The sequence below is a fragment of the Pieris rapae genome, chromosome 14 (assembly GCF_905147795.1).
Source record: "Pieris rapae chromosome 14, ilPieRapa1.1, whole genome shotgun sequence".
NCBI classification, from domain to species: domain Eukaryota; kingdom Metazoa; phylum Arthropoda; class Insecta; order Lepidoptera; family Pieridae; genus Pieris; species Pieris rapae.
The window spans coordinates 10,079,424-10,100,275 of record NC_059522.1 but is presented as its reverse complement, the minus strand read 5'-3'; positions in this window follow the sequence as shown (position 1 = coordinate 10,100,275).

Genomic DNA, 20,852 nt, shown 5'->3' with positions numbered 1-20,852 from the left:
CTGAAAAGACCGGCAACAAATTACCAACTACTGCTGATACCGTTCGCCAAATAATTCTCAAAGACTTTGATAAAAGGAAGCTAGAAATAATAAAGGAGATAAAAATTATACTGTCAGATGAAAAGAAGTTTTCGATATCATTCGATGAATGGACATCTATGAAAAATAGAAGATATATAGGGATCACTTTACATTCACCAAATTTTGCAAGGGATAGCAGTTTTCGAAATCTAGGTCTCATACGCATTCACGGGTCCATGAATGCTTACAATTGATTGAGGCCAAAAGATCGAAATGCTCGAAAAAACCGGTCTACCCGGGTTTTGATTACTCTTAGACCCGAAAACCCGGGTTTTCAGAATTGAACCGAGTTTCGATGCCCTAATTCAGGCCGAACTTTAAATTTAAAAAGTTTTATCCACAAAGAGCGCTTAAGCATTTTATTTATGCATGACTGTCGTCCTAAGTATAGCTTACGTTAAAGTTTGATAAAGACCTTAAAAGTGCCATAGTATGAGCTTAAACGTAGGTACCTACGTCGTACATACCTTATAAGTATGCGACGAGAATGCTTGCCGAGTTCCTCAGAAAACTTAGCACTCAAATTATTTATTTATTTACACTTCGTTGCTAAAGAACACAAATAACACAATATATATAAATTACAAGGGATGCAACGGGCGGCCTTATCGCTAACAAGCGATCTCTTCCAGGCAACCCTAGTAAGAAAAGAAATAAATAAAAAAAAAATGATGGGTGCAAGAAGTGCATAACCAGAAGAATATATAAAAAACAAAATAAATTTATATTAATATATAGAACCTTAATCTATTATGACATCTTTTAAAACCAAAATGGGAGCCAAGTTCTATACCACAATAGAAGCAGTTGCACAATTTGTTGATGCCTAGGTTACACTGAAAATGTTTAGAAAATAACAAAGCGACGTAATGTTGAATAGTTTTATTGTCTTTCGAAGTAATATCCGTTTCTCTCTAAACATCATCGCCGTCTTCCTTAGCGCTCTCTCACCGCATCTTCTGGGTTCGAAAAGCGAATACCTCGAATTGTATCTTTATTTCTAGGGAATAAATGAAAGTCGCAGGGCACCAAGTCAGGACTGTCTCGACACCTGCCATAGTCAAATATTCAACAGTCCGTTTTGCGGAGTGCGCTGAAGCATTGTCGTGATGAAGGAGAATCATGCTTCGAGGGCGCTGAAGTCGATTTTTATTCCAGACAACAGGCATACACTGATTGACATACCAATCTGCAGTAACTGTCCTTTCATCTCTTTTCCTTTAGTTTTTCCTTTCTTTACCTTAGATGGCCGATCCACGAAAGGAAACACCCACTGAGCTGATTGTCTTTTGGTTTAGGGTTCGTCGTAATATATCCAGCTTTCATCACCTCTGACGATGTCAAATCTGACTGATGTCACCGCCGTTGAACTTATCTAACATTTGGCGACACTAGTCCATGGGAAGCTGTTTCTGATCTTCGGTTAAAGTATGGGAAATCCTTCTGGTACAAAGCTTTCGGACACCAAAATGTTCGTGTATAATATTTAAACTTGACTCATACCAATGCCTAGGCTTGCCCGTATCTGCTGATAGGTCATTCACTTACATTCACACTCTCTTATCTTCCTCTACCATGCGTCACAGCACTGATGTTATCTTCAGTAGTCGCTGTTAAAGGAAATCCCTCACACGGATCATCACTGAGATTGCTTCGTCCACGCTTACAACATACACAAACTCGAACCAAACAAAACCAATTGTAAATAGTGGCACCAGATGGGGCTTCATTAAGAAATGCTAATCGCAGACAATCATAGCTTTGTTGTTGAGTAAGCCCACAACGAAAGTCATAATAAATCATTCAATTCTCTTCATGAGCAATGTTTCTAAGTATTCCAGGCCACTAAGCCAATTCCAGACATTTTCAGTGGTACCCACGTGAAAGAATTAAGATGTAAATAGATTATTATTACTTTAATAGATCAAGTGTATAATGTAATTATGAACTATAGATAAGAGACTTCAAATAGAAAACTCTACCAAATTTGTATTTTTTTAACTAAATAAGTAATAACAAAAATAACCAAAGGCTTTGATTTTACGTAACTACTTCTATCATTTATATTCAAGCATATTCCGTCGGTTCAGCTAAATTATAAACACACTCATTTCCGTTATTCTTATTTTTTAAGTTTCTTGTTAACTTCATGCGTCCTTAGGTCTTATTGAAATTATACATCGCTTAACTACCTAAATATATAGTAAAAGCCTCTAGGTCATGGTTAAAAGCTCTAAATGGAAACTCAAAGGCATCGAATCGAGTAGGCTTTTACAAGGCTCCGCCCCAGTTTGAAATTATTAATTTTATGCGTTTAATATTGCTTTTCATTATGGTACACTTTATTAAGCAGGAAATAAACTGTATTTACATACTCGCGTAAATGAGGTTTTATTACATTTTATTGACAGGAGATTGTTAACAATTTTACTCGGAAGTTTTAATTGCTTTTATTCGAAGGGATTAAATCATAGAAATAAATCTGTCTGTTAATTCAACTCGTTTGTATAGTAGAACAATACATATTCATTAAAGGTAATTTGGTGAAAACAATAAATCTCATATTGTTCTCGCCTCTGTCAATAAAATGTAATAAAACCTCATTTAAGCGAGTATGTAAACACAGTTTGTTTCCTGGTAAATAAAGTGTACCTTAATGAAAAGCAATATTAAACCATTTATTCATGAATTTTATTCAATTTAATGACGTCAAAAATATCCAATTTTTTAAGAAATTTTCTTATATATATATATATATATATATATGAACCTAGAATCTCAAAATGATAAACTAGTGAATCGATTCTTCAAGTCTTTCCACAAATTTCTCCAAGGTAAGTGTGGTAATAATTGCAGTTATTAAAACTGAACTTCCTCAGAAACTCAACTTGATTTCCTATTAAAATGATTTAGGAGCTAACTTCTTAGCAGACATATGAGAGAGTTATAGACTACTATAAATGTGATTACCAACGTTGATGTTTACGTTCCCAGATGGAAACAGATCCATTAGAAATACCTAAATAATATTTCTTTTCTATTCCAATAACACCTGTAGTGTCAGCAACGAAATAAAAATTAAAATACATATAAATTGAAAAATAATATTTTGTTCTTATTTTTTGCAGAATAACTTTTATAAAGGAGACTTAAAATTAACTACTCAAACTTTTTCAACGACGCTAATTTGTTCGCAACGGATTTCCATAAAAAGAACGTACATTTTCTTTTAAAAATTTGTTATCGGTTTTTTCTATGTCCCCAGCTGTATCGGACAGCAAAGAAAGTATGAAAATAAAAAAAATACTATTAAGATCTCGGTTCACTTCAGTCTAGTAATTTAAGTTCGGTTCCTGTTAATAATTCTTATAAATTCGTCATTTACTGACTTATATCAAAAGATTTTATTGTATTTCAGCTCCTTTGTGTACGAAAAAGCTTTTTCTAATTCATCCGGCGCCATTGATTTAAAAACCATTGTGTTACTTTTGTAATTTGTTATTTACTCAATTAGAGAGATAATTATTCAAAGCGAAAATAAATAAAGAACTTATTTAGGTTTAGAGAGCAAATTCGTTGCTTCCAGGGCAATGAATTGCAGGAACGAATGGGACGGTTCCGATTTCGTACTCGTATATAACGGGCCATATTAATTCCGTCGAAAGCCGCAGCAGATGTCGGCCGTTCATCAACTATTTACATTCGAAAAAGATTTTCAGGATAACTCACTAATTGTAATATCTATGTAAAATTCAATTTAAGACAAATTTGCACGCCATTGTATGTGTATAAGAATATGCGAACATTAGATTGTATCACCAAAACATTATTGTATGATATTCTTGCAAATAAATATTATTATTATTATTGTTACTGGACGCTTTTTACAACAACGAATTATTTATAAACATTGTAAGAATATAAGTGCTGCACTTAAAATAACTAGTAATCTAAGCTTGTATTGTCCTTTCCGCATAGCAATAAAACTACTAAACCATATATTACTAAACAGAACATAAACATCAAAATATTTAAGACCCCTACTTCCATTAATACCATAGATAGATAATAATCCTTAGTTTCGTCAATGTCGCCGAGACTAACTAATTATGCGAGTTGAGGGTTTGAAAATAATTGAAACGCTTGACGAAGGATTGCCTGTTTCATTATTCATTAGGCTAAGGCATGTAATGTCACAGTTCACAAGTCATGTTCAGCCTATGGGAGCGGTTAAAAAATTTATAGTGCGCTATTACAAAAATTTGAGTCAAACATATGTCTAAACATAAAAACATTTTCTTTTATTCTTAATTTACTTTATGCTTTATCGGATTCAAACCTAGGATTTCCTTAAATAACCGAATAATATGTTTGATATGCGGAAAATGCTGGACCCACATAAAACTCTTTAGCCATTGGAATGTTTTGTACTAGAAATTATGTAGCCCAAATACGTTATTTCATTTATTTTGCTTCAGTGGTCTTGTCAAAGAATATTTCCATATTATCCGCTTCCGTGGACACTTTTCTTTGAAACTGCTCTTTCTGTTTTTCCTTTTTACTCGATAGTTACGCTGATGTTTGGTAGCTTTTATTTGATAGTGACCGGCTTCATCATAGACCCTGGCTGCAGCTTTTGTACATTGCGTTTTGCCTTGTCATTATTATCAAAGGTCTCTTTGTAGTTAAACTTTTAAAAGATACTTTGTTTTAAGGCACAAAGACTCAGTCAAAAATCTATGACAGATAAAAGAGGATTTTTTTGTTTTATAATAACATGTGATCATTTAAATTTCACCTTATTTTCTACTCTATAAAATTTAACACAGTTAACGTTATCTAGTGTAATTCTCCACTAGTGACTTTATGCTGAAATTTGCTGTCACTATCTTCTGAGACCCATAATTTTAAACATTAAATTAAAATTCTGGCGCTAGGTGCGATAAAACATGTACTAAAACAGATAATAAAGCTTTATTGCTTGTAGAACGACCGATGAAAAGGTAGGCCAGTTTTTAGGTCAGTGCGTATTGATAAATGAGTTTGATATATGATTTTACTTTATCGACATTGAGTTACTACTGTTTTGAAATAGTTAAGGTAAATGTAAAGTCAGTTCAAACAACAATTATTACACTACTGGTAGAAATATAGTTTAAAAGAATCTTTGAAAAACGAATATTTTTTCTTATCTACTATGCACCATTAGAATATTAAACTATTAAATTAATTCTTATGGTGAATCTATCAAATGATTGTCAACCGTATTTACATACATCACCGCTTGTCTAAAAGTGGGCAAAATAACAACAAGAAAAACGCGAAGATACTCTTTTGAGTTCTTTTTATCCACCATATTTACGTTTTTGTTTAACCTGTTTAATAAAAATTAAAGCAAATAATGTAACAAAGAGCAGTGTTTGCATAGTGGCTTCACCCTGCGGCTCTCATCCCTGAGATTCCCAACTTCGGTCCCCGATTTTACATTTAACATTTGCTTGAAAGTTAAAGGAAAACATCGTAAGGAAACCGGCTTGCCCAAAAAGGTCGACGGCTTGTGTCACAGCAGGTTGTCAATAAGATTGACAAATGATCATGAAACAGATTTATAAACGTGAAGTATAAAGGCGTATCAATTAATTAATTAATATAAATGAAATACGTTATTCATTGGGTTACAAATACACTTAGTGATGTTGCATGTTCTATACGCGTAGACATATTCCTTCGAGACTTCATTCGCACATGTAGCGGTGATAAAATCAGCATAAATTCAGCCGTGCAACCGTTCACCTTAAAGGTACAGACTGCAGACAAAGAGAATTTCAACTACATAATGCTCAAAATTATTTTTATTTCGTATATTAACAAGGAATCATCAATTTTAGTACACAAGGCCCCGTCACAAAAACGTGTTGTTTATTTTTAAATTAATTTAATTTTTAATAATTATAATTCTGTGCTTACCACGCCTGTTAGTCTTGGGCTGAGATCTCCGCATCTGGGTTCATTTTTATTTAGGCAAATAAATTTCCAACCTCCTGTGACAGGTCGTGTCTATGACATGCCCCACTTATTTCCTCACTGTTTAAGGTGACGCGTATATATATGGAGAGATAAATACAGCTTATGTTCGAACCCACTACCTCAGGATTGAGAAGAGCAATTTACTGTAAATTATTGATGTAGAATAAAGATATATGATATGCTGACGGTACAAAGCAAAGCAAACCACGTGCAAATAATGGGCTCACTGTTTAAGACTTTGTATTTAGGTATATCTTCCACAAGCGAAATTAACTTTAAATGTCCCACGTGAAATCATATTAATAAAGTGAATGCGCTTGTAACGTTAATCTATTATGCTAGCTTCTCGTATTGTAGTTTAGTGTAATGAAACGTTGCTTCCAAAAAGAAGGAGTTTATCTCTTTTTTATGTACGTTTATCATTAACAAAAACTCAATTAAAACAACTAATTTGGAAAAAATATTCTATTGGGATACGTTCTAAATAACCCATGATCATTATTTAAGCGAGAATTTGCTTTCGAAAACCTAATTTGTTGAAGTAATTGATGATGAAGAACTTCTATAAACTCCACAGCTTTCATAAAGCAATTATACGAGTATTATTTACTAAAATATTACCATAATAATAACGCTCAAAACACAAACACAAAACACTATTTTAGTTAATATATTACGGACCTTTAAAAAATATTCAGTCACAACAAAGCTAAATAAGATATCTTAATAAATGCTAGGAAATCTCATTATATAGTAATTGTTAAGTAAGCATTTGTACAAAGTACGAGGCTGTTTTGAAGCAATTTTGGAAAACTCACACTATTATAGATGCTCTACACAAATTAAAAGACTTACTTTCATACTCATCACGGCTGCAAAGTAATTTTAAAACCTGGTTACAAAATATTTTGACTGCTCCGGGAGGTGCATGTTCTATATTTTCATGAGTGCCATCTATGTGTTACTGTCAATACTAAATCAGATACTACGTACAAAACAAAGAACCTACTGAAAATTATCAAATTCCTCCACCAGATGGCAGCCTATGAGATTGTAGATATTTCATAAATCTATTATATAATATAATATTTTACCTCGTGTTTAACTTCAATATCTGCAAAAATCTTTGCAACTTTTATGAATGAATAATACGTTTTTAACCATATTTTTGTAGTCATATTTAAAACGAGATGAGGAATTTAAGATAGAGCAAATTAATCTTAATTTATACCTTATATAGTATAAATTTATACCTTCTATATACAGGTATAAATTTATACCTGTATATAGAAATTAAAATACGTTTATTATGAAACATAAGATAGACAGCTTTTTCTGACATAGACTCGTCAACTACTTAACGATTTCAATTAATAGGTTTTTGTTAAACTTATATGAGTTTAAACAAATTGCTAACATAAAATTAATATAACAAAAACCAATAACTAACCTTAAAATATAATAACTAAAATATATTATTAAAAGGAGGACACTAGGCAAGGTTCCGAAAATACTGGCAGCGTTGCCCCGTTTAAGAATTTAGGTCGATTGGAGGTGTTTTGAACGCACGACCTTAGCCTTGAAAACTACCCTGAACCACAAGACCAACACGGTTATATTTAAATACTTATTTTATATTTTTACCGATTTGAGCGCTATGAATTTTGAGAATTAAACACAGTGTCATCGGTTTCGATTCTGTCTTTATTATACAGCTTGTGTTTAACCGCTGAGTAAAAGCAATGCGGGTATTAATTGTATCACGAATACGCCCGGTGCAATATGCTTAAGAGGTAATTGAGCTGTCATCTGAGATGAATACTATTGCTTTATGTCGTCCGATAAGCATGTCAGTCGGTATGTCAAATTATCTTCGTGCTCCGATTTATCATTAATACTATCTCTTTTGCTTGGCCATTTTAACGTTTTGAGGTTGTTTCATATTATTTAGACAGGACGTAAAAGAATATTTTTATAACTATCACATTATGTGTTCTACAATAATTATGATGATGACAAATATGGTATTTACAATTTAGCTAGATTCTAACTGCCCATTGAAAAATGTAAAGTTAAAAAAAGGCTACATGTAACTCAAAAGTTCCATCATAACGTGCCGCTATTGCAGTATCAGGTGCAGTAATTTCTTTTCATGTTATAATCTGATTGACTTATTATAATTTTGAAGCTTAATTAAGTTTTTCTTTGTGTTAAGGCCATGGACTTATTAAAGAAATTAATCAAATGGTACGCCCTTGTGTTGACGCTTACTTGTTTTTGATGGTACTTTAAAAATAAACGGCTTGATATTTATGATTAAATCTTAAAATTTAAAAGGTTTCCTACTTGGTTTTCAAAATTCAGTTCAACTTACATTGTTAAAAAACCAGATGATCCAGTTTATTGTATTTTATTGATAACCAGAGACGAATTAGCACTTTAGCTAATTCATCTCTTTTAAAACCGATTGTTTCGTAAAATTAATATGAAACTTACATAACGGATACAAACACAAATTTATAAATGTAATGCATAATAGTCCTTAAAAATATATTCAAATATATACCTTACAGTAGGCACTGTATAAGTGTAGTATTCCCTATACAAACAAGAAAAAAATATAAGCTTTTTGTGATACGTATTGAATTTATTCATGGAAAAACTTGATATATGAAAAAGCGACGTCAATTAGTGTCAATAATAGAGCAGTGTCTTATTTTGTTATAAAAATAAGTAAAATTACAAGTTGTAAAGTTCGTATTTAATTAAGTAATTATACAATTATTTTTACTGTTTTCAAGTTTAATAAAATACGGGAACATAGAATAAAATCTTTTTTATCATGATTATTTTATCTGCTCTGTGGTAAACTATACATTTCACTACTCTATGAGTTTTAGTCGGATGACATAGATCACATATAAGCCTCTAAAAAAGACGCGTAAAAAAGAATATTTTATGCATTGTGGAACTAATACTTGCTATCAGCAGTCGTTTGTCGTACATAATAATATTACAGATAAAAAGCTACTCTTGTTTTTGAAACTAACGTGAAATTATAAGTTGAGAATATTAAAGATAGGTTTGGGTTCACTATGTACACATAATTAGAGCGAAATTTTTTACTGTTACTTTTCTACTCTTATAATTTTATACGTTTTAAAAGTAAGATGCATATTTTAACGTACAACTGTAGTTCATTTGTTACGCACTCCATTTCGCATTCATCATGTCAACAACGGAGATTTATGATGTGCAATTACACAAGTAAAAAACTTCTGATTGACATCCATTATAAAAAGCTCAAACAAAAGGTAAATACCATAAATGGGGAATCTGCTGTGTACTTTCGTGAACATAGGTAATTTATATCAAAAGAACATGTTTGTGGCTATTATGGTGATTGAAATGTATATACAATTCAAAAAGATATTTGTACGTATCCCCGAAATACCCAGAAAAAATTATCTATTACAGATGTCAGGTAACCAAAATCCACAAGAAACAATATCTAGAAGACTGTTTTAATTGATATTTTATCTATAATATAATATAAAATATATTTAATTTAATTTCACGCACACGAAGTGCCGTAGTCAGCTTTAAACGCGGCTCCTTTGAAAATCTTAAATTTATTGATAAAACTTCATGCGTGATACATTGTTAATATTACTTATAAACCCTAACTTATGACTACTTTACGACTTACAACATATTCTTGTATGCAGAGATGACGCCAATATATTACCCCATAACCATAATAGTGTGGTCAAACGATATCCCGTGGTCACCTCCTGGGCTTCACATTTTATGCGACATTATTTATTTTTGTTAAAGAAGCCGCTGAAGAGAAAATACAATTTAATCGTACTCGTTTGCTTTATTGTATCGAAAGAAGATTAACTAAAATAAGTATGACAACTAGTACACAACATTTAATATTACTAGATACAGATATACTTTTTCAAGGATACAATTTAATACAATTATATAGAGTACAAGTCATCGATCTGAGACATATTCGACACATAACAAGAGTTATAAATCTAAAATACTTAATATGAGATTTTTAACGACGGCCTATTTTACCACAAATTGTGGTCATTAATATTTAACAAACACTTTAATTTCATACAATTGTTTTCTTGTTCAATTCGCACCTATTACATACGACATGAACTGAGAATTTTTTTACCAGACCTCAATAAAATAAACATGAGCCGCGAAGAAAACAGGAATAAATAAGTTCACCCGCGTTCTTTATGTAAGTAGAAATAAATTGATGCAATCGAACCGCTGTATCTAATAGATTTTTATTTGAAAAAACCTCACACCCGAAGGCGATCCTCGGATATTATCTAATCTTGACGCCGGTTTACTATTGAGAAGTAATTAAAGGTAATAGGGATGTACTTTGTTACTAATAGAGATATTTTTTACTCTCATATCTTTTTAACATAATTTAAAAATTCCCTACAATAATTTAAATGTATCTGAAAAATTAATTTATCAGAAAACCACTCGCTCTATATTCGTAATATGAGTAAAACGAAGAGTATGCTATAAGCAACCTTTATTGATGGTGACTTGACTTGACTGGTGGCATCTCACATATTCTGTTTAATTTAAATCTTACAATTTAACATTGATCGTGAAAAAATGGCAGATTAAGGTCGTCGTCGTGAAATACGAAAACAATGCAGTTTAGTTAAAACAATACACAATGAATTTTCAATAATCAATCATGAAACGTTTTATGCAATGCCCTTGGGTGGTATTGTAAGATATTTATTCAGTAAGCGTCTCACAATAGCATTTCAAATTCATATAATGCGCTGCCTAAAGCGTTATCAGCTAATGTGTGCATTTTATGTTAAGTTATTTCTTTGCATTAAAGTTTGAGCCCAGTATATATGTCATTTTAATAAACCTCTTATTAACTAAAATATGCTAAAGGTAGAGAAGGAGCTATACAGTAAAACGATATTGATTTTTTACATCCTATTTATTTTCTGTGAATGTCTAATTTGCTCAAATCTTTCATTTTTTAAATCTCATTAATCTCACAAAATCGGAAGTGGTTTGCATATAACTATAAATATAAACATGTCGTATTTACCATTCTTATAAAGTTACAGAAATACTAGCTTCGTCTTCCCTACTATTAAGGCTTATATTAATATTTATACTTATATAACAAAAACTGGGTAAAACCGGTAAATGATAAGGGCGACACAAATATGACGTTATAACGTCAAATGCACAAAAACAAGTCCCGCGAATAGAATGCCATTTTACTCAGCCATACGTGTAGCGAAATAGAGTTTATTTTAAGTTTGATCTTAAAACCCGTTTATGGGAATTAGAATAAAAAGTGGCATTATCAGGCCAGTTACGCAACACTTGGCTCTATAAAAAGTCTTCCCTTTTGAGATGTGAGGAAGTTCAACACCCGAGAGGAAAGGACGTATAAATAAAACTTATCTTGGAATTTATTTCTTGTAATATTTTCAGGTATCACGGTCTATCCGTAATCTATGGTTATAGATTGTAAACAAGTTTTTTTTTTCAAAGTGTAACGTTAGCATATAAGTGTTTTTATGTAATTGACTAATGTCTAATTTGACAATAAATATCTTTAAACCTAACCGTTGAACGATGTACATCATTTAAATGTAAAATAATAAATAACTAGTCAAATAAAAGTTAAGTAAACCAATGTAGGTAATTGAAGCTGCAATTTTGTCTGAATTTACTTCACAAAATTTTAGCTATAGAATTCTAGATTTTGCCACATTATGTCGCATAAGAGTATATAAAGAATAAAAAATTCAACATATCAAATTCCTGTTTCAATAATTGAAACTACGTTATATATTCTTCAGAAATGTTTGTCATAACTCTTATTAATTAGATCTTTTTAATTATACTCACGATTTCTGGTTAAACTATAGATTCCATTACCTGCGATTGAAATAACATTTATTGTACAATATACATATAGATAATACGCGCCCATCTCGCCTTTATAAAGTTGGACAATGTTTTCTGAATAATTTCATAATAAATTTTACTCACGGATAGTTTAACATTCTAATGATTTTACGTGATTATTTACAAACATAAAAACTGATATTAATTATATTTGTTTAGATAATTATTGTTTTTGTAAATAACTACGATAAGGATAAATAAATTAACCAATAACACGTGATATAATTCGATTCAACGTTTCACCGTTACAATTAATTAGCTTAATCAATCAACTAACGGTGAAGGTTCTCACAAAAAAAAATACTGAACAGGAACTGGCGTGTCCTTTGGTTAAAGAATGCGAAAATATTATTTAAAATTATTATATTATGTTTACGCAAGTAACCTTATAACTTCGGAAGTGCAGCCCTATTTCGGCCACTAAATTTAAACTTAATAAAAGGCCAGTATTTCGAGAATATTAATTACCTACACAGGCTATAAAGTTAAACAGAACCCCATAAGTAAAATTAAGTGTCAATTTCAATACAATCTTTTTTCATGGACTCATAATTTGTCAAGGTGGATCCTATTTGTACGGCGAACGATGATAGGTGTTCGAGGTTCGAGCATTCGTCATTAATTATGAACTTCTGAATAATTTTTTATTCCTTGCTGTTCTTTATGTGACACTGAATATTTATTCGTAAAATGCACAGACAACTACTGTGAAACTGGATTTAAATAAGTATTTTATTGATGATCGCAGCATATTATATCATCGACTATCGTGGAGACATGTTTTATAACCAGTGCTTTATATTTTATTTCGAAAAAGTAAAATTAATGTAATTAAACCAATCAATTTTGTAAGCGGTCAGCTTATTGATAAACCCTACAGGACTTGGTAAGTAATAAGCATTTATTGATTTTTGTGTGTTGATTCCGAAAAGTGTGTATTTTATTTTGACAAAATGTTAAATCCGTAGATGCACAAATGTCCGTATAAATGGTACAAAAAGAACAAATTGGGCTAGGGAACATAAATAATCTGATAGATATAATAAATAAATAAAATTTCATACTATTAGTTTATTTGTAACTAATAGTATGAAATTTTTTAGTTTGTCCGTAAAACTTATGCTAAAACAAGAATTTGTTAGAAAATATTGTCATAGTATTAACTAGCCTCGTGATTATGTTTCTCATAATTTTTAATCGATATCTTTATGAAATAGTGTATCATTTAAACAGAACTTCATCAACGACATCTATTGATGCGCATACCTAAATTACTGACTACATTACCACGCTGTGTACGGCTTTTGCTCAGCTCCTTAGCAGCCTTCTTCAGAGCGAAAAACCCCTTTATACAAGTATAGTTAATTTGTGCGAACCTGACATTAACCCGACTTTTTGCCGTACGAACAATTGGTTCCTGCTATAAAATGCATCCTTCATACAAATTATATCGTTTTTGCGTATATCAGCTTTTTATCACCACCTTGTTAATAACTTTTTTATTAAAATATTTGCCTAGAATACTATACCTATTTTGATTAAGTATTCCTGTTATTAACAACATTCTTAGGATAAAAATAGTGATTTTACTAATGAGTAAGAGTTTTGTTATTTTGTATTAATGTTGCCTTAAATCTCCACATACATTTTTACACGAGCTCTACACCTTGTTACAAAATGATCCATGTTTAAAATAAAATTCACGATTCCCGTAACATAAGTGTATTAAAAATTAAAATAAACTTACATCAAACATATCAGTTAAGTTCAATACAATGCAAATTAACAGGCATATGTACTGTGTAATATGTACTGTTAGCAAGAGCAGCGGCTCCCTAATACTTATAAATAACTAAATCCTGAGTTGATTAAATTTATTGACATTTGATTGCTATCATCGTTTCAAAAAGTTCTAATCATAATATCACATTATTGTCTGCTAACTTTCGGTCTAAAGTATCTTGCTGACAATGGTTGATGAAAAGCACTGGTTAACATTTATGAAGGTAAAAAGTGGGTTGATGTGGAGTGTGTGTAAGTGCTGCAGAGCGGCCATTTGTTGGTACCTCGAACGCTCTGCGCATCGCAAGAAATTGCGGGTAGCTAATAAAAATGTAGGTACCGCAGCTGGCCTAGAACGCCGGAATAATTTTTATTATACATTAGATACATAAAATAAAGCAGCATTAACGAATTTCAGATTACGTTTTTAACGTAGCGTTATAACGCATTAAACGTAAAGTCCATGGCTGTAGTAAAGTATGCTGATAGTACGTCTTCATTGTAGTAAAGCTCCCACGTACTGATTACACCTAATAAAAGCAAATTATGTAGATCGAACTCAAACTCGACATACACGAGAAACCTTTTAATTATGAGAATATTATCGATGATCGTGAGACTTTACGGGATTTTATATGCCATCAGCTACCTACTAACTGAGACAAACATGACTGGGTGTACAAGACGCGTACACAAAAGCGTTAATAAATTTATTGTGACGGGTAGGTAATCTAAGCTGGTCAAGCCGTGAACGCGGGACGTACTAAAATGTAAAGTTTCTTTCATATCAAAAATAAACAGACTTTTTTATGTCCTAAAAACATAACACGTTTTTAAATCTGTAAGCACTATAATAAACTCTACGTGAGTCATAAAAAAGTATGTTATGTTGGTATTTTAAATAAACGCAAGTTGCAAACATTTGTGTAATATTAAATTGTCAAATACAGAAAAGTAACCTTCAGAATATTAATATTGTGATCCCTGATCCCATCCCAAGGTTCAAAATCAGTAAAAAAAATCAAATTCCGTCTGCATAAACTAATCAAGAAGTTCAGACACCTTTCATTCAAATTCTTCGCAAAAGTTTTATGAGAATGTAAACACTGATAAATTAAAAAAAAGTAATGTTAAGTGCCTATCTGATCCGCAATTTTACTTATTAATTTTGGCTAATTATTAGGCAAAAAATTACAGGTAAAGTCTAAAATTTGAAGTTAATAATAATGTAGAAAATTTTACTAATTTAATTTGTTGTAACATTTATGTTTACCATAATTTACATTTACTGTATATAAAGTGGTGAAGTTAATAAATAAATATTAATACATACACTATTTTTTGCTATATTCTTATGGCTTATATCTTAAACTAAAAACAATCGTTTGAGCTCACCTAAGATATTATAAAAAAACAATCCTGATACTCCATTTAATATATTAATAACAGCAGGTTAACCATAGACTAATTTTAACTGTATTGAAGCACATTAAGGCGCAATTAATTAGATCATTTCTTGTAAAACGAAGTAGCTTTATATGATATTTAATCAAAAATATATATTATTTTTGAATCTAGCTTTAAAAAAATAAAAGAAATGTCGAATGATACTCCTAAAATCATGTACGTATTCAAACAATTACCGTAAATTGGTCCGAATAATTGCGATTTCTTAGTTTCCCCGTCGACATATAATATGTGGACAGCCGAAACAAAGGACTTGTAATGTATCGTAGTATCGTAAGAATCTGGACCCGTCGCAAATTGGTTTATTGAGATTGCGACTGCGATTTATTAAAACTGATACATTCCACTTACGACCTTTTAATATTATATACTTAAAATAGTATAATAATAACTTTCAATAATATTTTATACGATATTTAAACGACACTCCCGTGAATGTAATTTTACGAATAACGAACGATAAGTAAACATGTTTTTTATCGTTGTAAACATCTGTTAAGGATACATTTTACAATTTACAAATTAAAACGCACAGTATCTTAAATAACATTTGCGAAAGTCCTAGTTATAAAACAAATGTTGTACAATGTCGAGGAAATTCTAATAAAATGTTATCCAAGAAACACTTTTAAGCATGTAAAAGCCTGATAAATTGTAAAATTTATTCTTCATATCACCGCAAGGAAAGCGTGTAACGTAATAAAATTCGCGTTACTCCGCCTTACTTTGCTGTTTATGTGACTCAAACCACAGACATTGTACTACAAGTTAGAACAGAGCTAAACTTCTATTAAGGTAATAATAATAAAAGCTAAATGTTGAAATACATACTTCGTAAATTTGGTATGTTTTAGTTATTTTTAGTTGTGACAACTTCAGCGTGCGACTCTCATCCCTGAAGTCGTAGATTCGAAACCCCGGCTGTGCACCAATGGCCATTATTCCTATGTGCGCATTTCACCTTTGCTCGAATGGTGAAGGAAAACATGGGCGTGTATCTGGCCCAGGACGTTGATCACCGTTTATGCCTGTTAGATTGACAAATCCCAATCAAATAAAACAGATACAGAAATCTAAGGCCCTGAAGTAAAAAGATTGTAGCGCCACTGATTTATTTTTAATTTTTTTTTATTCCGTGTTTTACCAACAAGGCTTGGGCAAAGCATGTGATGTCTTCATCTAAACATCGTAGAGAATCATCTACTAAGTACGGCTTACCAGCCGTGTATGTCATGAAACCATTATTATTTAGTAATTAATGTATTCCTTTATTACGCTCAGGATCACCAGGACCAAATGATTAAAGAACAAAGTGGATGATCCCCATATGTTATCCATTATACTCGCTCTCACATATCACTGTAACGACCACTCAATACCGCATTGTAGATTCAATTTATATTGACCACAGGGCATTCTCTCTTTTAGCCTCCTCAAAATCCTTTTATTTTCAAACTGCGATACTTTCTAAAGGATTCTTCGCTTATGTAATTCTGATATATTGATGAGACCATTAATTTAAGACCTTCTATTTGTAATGTCAGTGTGCGCAGGATTTCAAATGTGCTATTAATATTTATGTTTTCAAATATGGGTACTTACTTTAATACGAGGACATTATATTGTAAATGTATTACAGCGGGATAAGTGAAATCCTGCAACTGTAGTTGGGCGAGACACAATTTTGCATATTTTATGGGACATGAGTCAAACGAACGGAGGGCTTGCAGGTGTGTTCAGTGAATAAATTTATAACTTCTCGCCCTTTTGGTTAAGATCAAAGTGTAGTACAGTATTTTAATGACCGTGATTGCCACTCAAAAAAGCTAGTCTATTTATAACTGTTACACCAGCGCAAGCGGTACCACATTTGTTTTAAATATGTGCCAAACCGACATTTATTTAAAAGAAATATGGTTCATTCTCTTCTCTTTATGAGTACTCCCAACTTAAGCGAATATAACAGACCATGAAACATATCGGTTTAAGTTGATTCCTTCTTATAATATTATTGTCAGTGGAATTGCGGTAATACAATCTAGAACCTTCAATGATAATATCCTGACCACTATATCATTACCTCGAATCACAAAAAAGCAACAATAATTTGTTTAATGATACGGATTCACGCTTCGTGATCACCTTTATTTAGATCGATAAAGCCAATCGGGTCGATATATAAGCATCATTATATTTTACTACTTACAGCAACGGCTTCGCACGCCGCATTGAAACTAATTTAAAAAACACAGTTAAATAGTAATGGTGTTGGCCTAGTGGCTTAACTGACCATTCATTAATAAGGTCTTGAGTTCTAATCACGGCTGTGCACAAATCAAATTTTAGTATTCTATAGTAAAACTAAACTCAAACCTAAAACTAAACCTCAAAGCTATTCTCAAACCTAAAAATCATAAAAACGGGTGCAATTTGAGACTCATGTATGTATAATAATTATTATTTAAAGTTATGTAGTATAGGAAATTTCTTGATTATAAATACTCCAAGAAATAAAACTTTAGAGAAGTTCGGATTATACTTTATGCTTTTATTGCTCAAAATACTTTAAAACATATTCAATATACAGTCGACGGCTACTTTATTATATGTATATATAAAAAATCGTACATGGAACTTAAATTAACACGTCCAAACAGTAATCCATCTCCAGCCAACCTACTATTACCCCACATAAAACCCACACTGGTTGAAATAGAGTATAAAAATCCTGAACGTATAGCATCAATTACGTTCACACGTACATTAATTAAAGCCTCTATAGCTCTTGACAGGACATGGTCAATGCGAGTCTTTTAGTGCTAAAGCTAATAAAGTCATACTTAGGTATTTTCGCGTGCTATTTTAGCGGGTTGTTGTCAAGAAATCCATTTGTACTGTCAGCAAAATCAAAGAATTCGACTCAATTGTTCTCGTTGTCTGAACTTAGCGTTTATGACTTGTAAATGCTACAGGCATTTCCATATTAAAAGATGACATTTTAGTTTATAATGGGGTATTTGTATCAACGCTTTTAAAATATATTTTGAAAAAGTTTTGCTGACAGTACCATCTATACAATCTGTAGTTATGACTTCTCGAATCGACTATACCAAAGCTAATAATATAAAATAATGTTTTATTACTAATAGTATTCCAAATCGCTATTTTTACTGTGTTTATTACTGTGATAATTCCTATAAGAATGTTTTTTTAGATAAATTGCTATTGAGTTACTTGTAAGCACATTTTATTTGCGCATTTAAAAATTATATTTCGTCATTTGAATATATTCATATTGTTTCATTCATGTTCATTCATGTTACATGTTAATAATTTTGTTTTATAATAACCGTCGGGTATATATTCATATAATTTCAAAAATAAGTAAAGCGTGTATTCTTTGAGTAGTTGTAGTGTTTGACTACATTTAAGTAGTTATTTAATTATATTTGAATAATTTATTAAAATAATTTGCATCTACTAGAAAAGATGTTCCTGGAAATTAATAGGTAAAGAATAATGACAAAGTGTTATTAATATCTTATTTATTCCCGTTCCATATAATTTGAACAATGTACAGAAACTACTCATATCGGTTTTAGAGACGACCACAGGGTTGTTACTTATTTTTGTATGTACCTATGTTGTCAGGGGAACCCCACATCAGTTTTCTTCAAAATGCTACGCTATGATTTTAATATTTGTATTTTCATCGGGACTCTATCAACCCTAAGATTGGCTAATTATGTTTTTATTTTGTTGCTTACGTAGTTAATATAGAAATACAATTTTTAAAAAGTTAACAGTATGAACATTTAAAAATGGACTGTGTATGTCTATCAGAAGGAATATTGCATGAATTTATACTTGATCCTATGTTATTTACTTTATAGTACAGGGGGCATATGGACAGGAGGCTCATCTGGTGTAAAGTGATACCGGACATGGACACTCTCAATGCCAAAGGGCTCTTGTGTGCATTGTAAAGTGCATTGCTAGATAAATTTATCTTCATATTTTTTTTTAAGTTGAATAATCTAAAAAGAGATAAGTTGCCAATTTAATTAATACATTTTAAGATCTGTGGTAACCCTAGAGCTGGGTCTAACGCCGATAGAGGGTTCAACAGTCGGACTAGCACTAGGCCACAAACACGAGCCAGCTCTAAGCTAACGAACAAGATGCCCGTGCCTGATAAACACTGCATTTCTATTCCTTGTAACCTGTCACATTCGCTCTGCTACACTTTCTTTATATTTGTTTTATACATTATTCAACTTGCATCTTACAAATAGTACTGCATTTTATGTTGAATGAGAATTAGTTTATCAATAGCTAGTTAATTAAGAAATCAAATGACGTTTATTAATAAGTTCAAATAACATTTATAATTTAGTATTTTACAAATGACGGTTTCTTATGTCATATGTATTCTCGATTATAGAATAATTCTATAAAATAAAGTACATTGTATACAAGTACATTTGGTTAAATTGAATAAACCGTAGCAAATCGAGTCCGGTTAATCGACTCGACTACATTATAACAGCGAAGGAAACCGCAAAATAACAATCGGCGTCTTTAGCGTAACTGCTTATTTGTGGAACAGGCTTATGTGCGGCTTAAGTCTTAAACAGGAAGTAATTTTATCCTTCATTTAGGTAATCATTTCAGATATAGCAATATTACAATAATTGTTTACATTGATTTTAAAATAGATTTATGTAAATTAATTTCTATAAAAATATCAGGACTGGTTTTCAATGACTATATTATATATAACAATTTAGTTCATAATATTTTGACAATCAATTTAAAATCACGCCCATTTCTAATTGGCTAATTGTTCCTTTTTTTATTATTTTATTTATTATTAATAATAAATATTGCTATTAAATACAAATATTTAATAGCAATAGCTCTTAAATAAGAAAAAACGAAAAAGAAAATTATTTTAGCAATTAATTCGTGAATATTATACATATATCTAAGCCGTCATATTATGATGAAAAGGAAACTCTTTTCAAAGATATATTTCTACCTCAAAATTGCAATCGCAAATTTCCTTAAAAAGATAAAGAAAATCCTTCATGTACCGAGTTTAAGAAATAAAGTACTCCCAACAATCGATCAGTGTTTTTAAAGACATACAATTATTTCGCACAGTAGCTGAATCAAATTAATACTCAGATGCAATCTGGAGCTATTGAAAAAGCGTTTAAATCGTGATGTGTATATTAAATTGTCGTAAGTTATTTACGATTGAGGTTTTATTTGCCGCCTTTATTACAATGAAGATTGTTAAAGTTTCATGTTTTTAATAAAGCGTAAAGCGGTATTTCTTGGATCCTGATGGCCTATTATTGTAATATTTTTCAAATATTTAAAGTACATTATCATAGAAACATGTTAATCATTTTCTGTTGATTTCTTATTATCAAAACGAAGATAATATTACTACCACTCCTCCCATGATGATGAATTATTGGCCCTAATTTTTG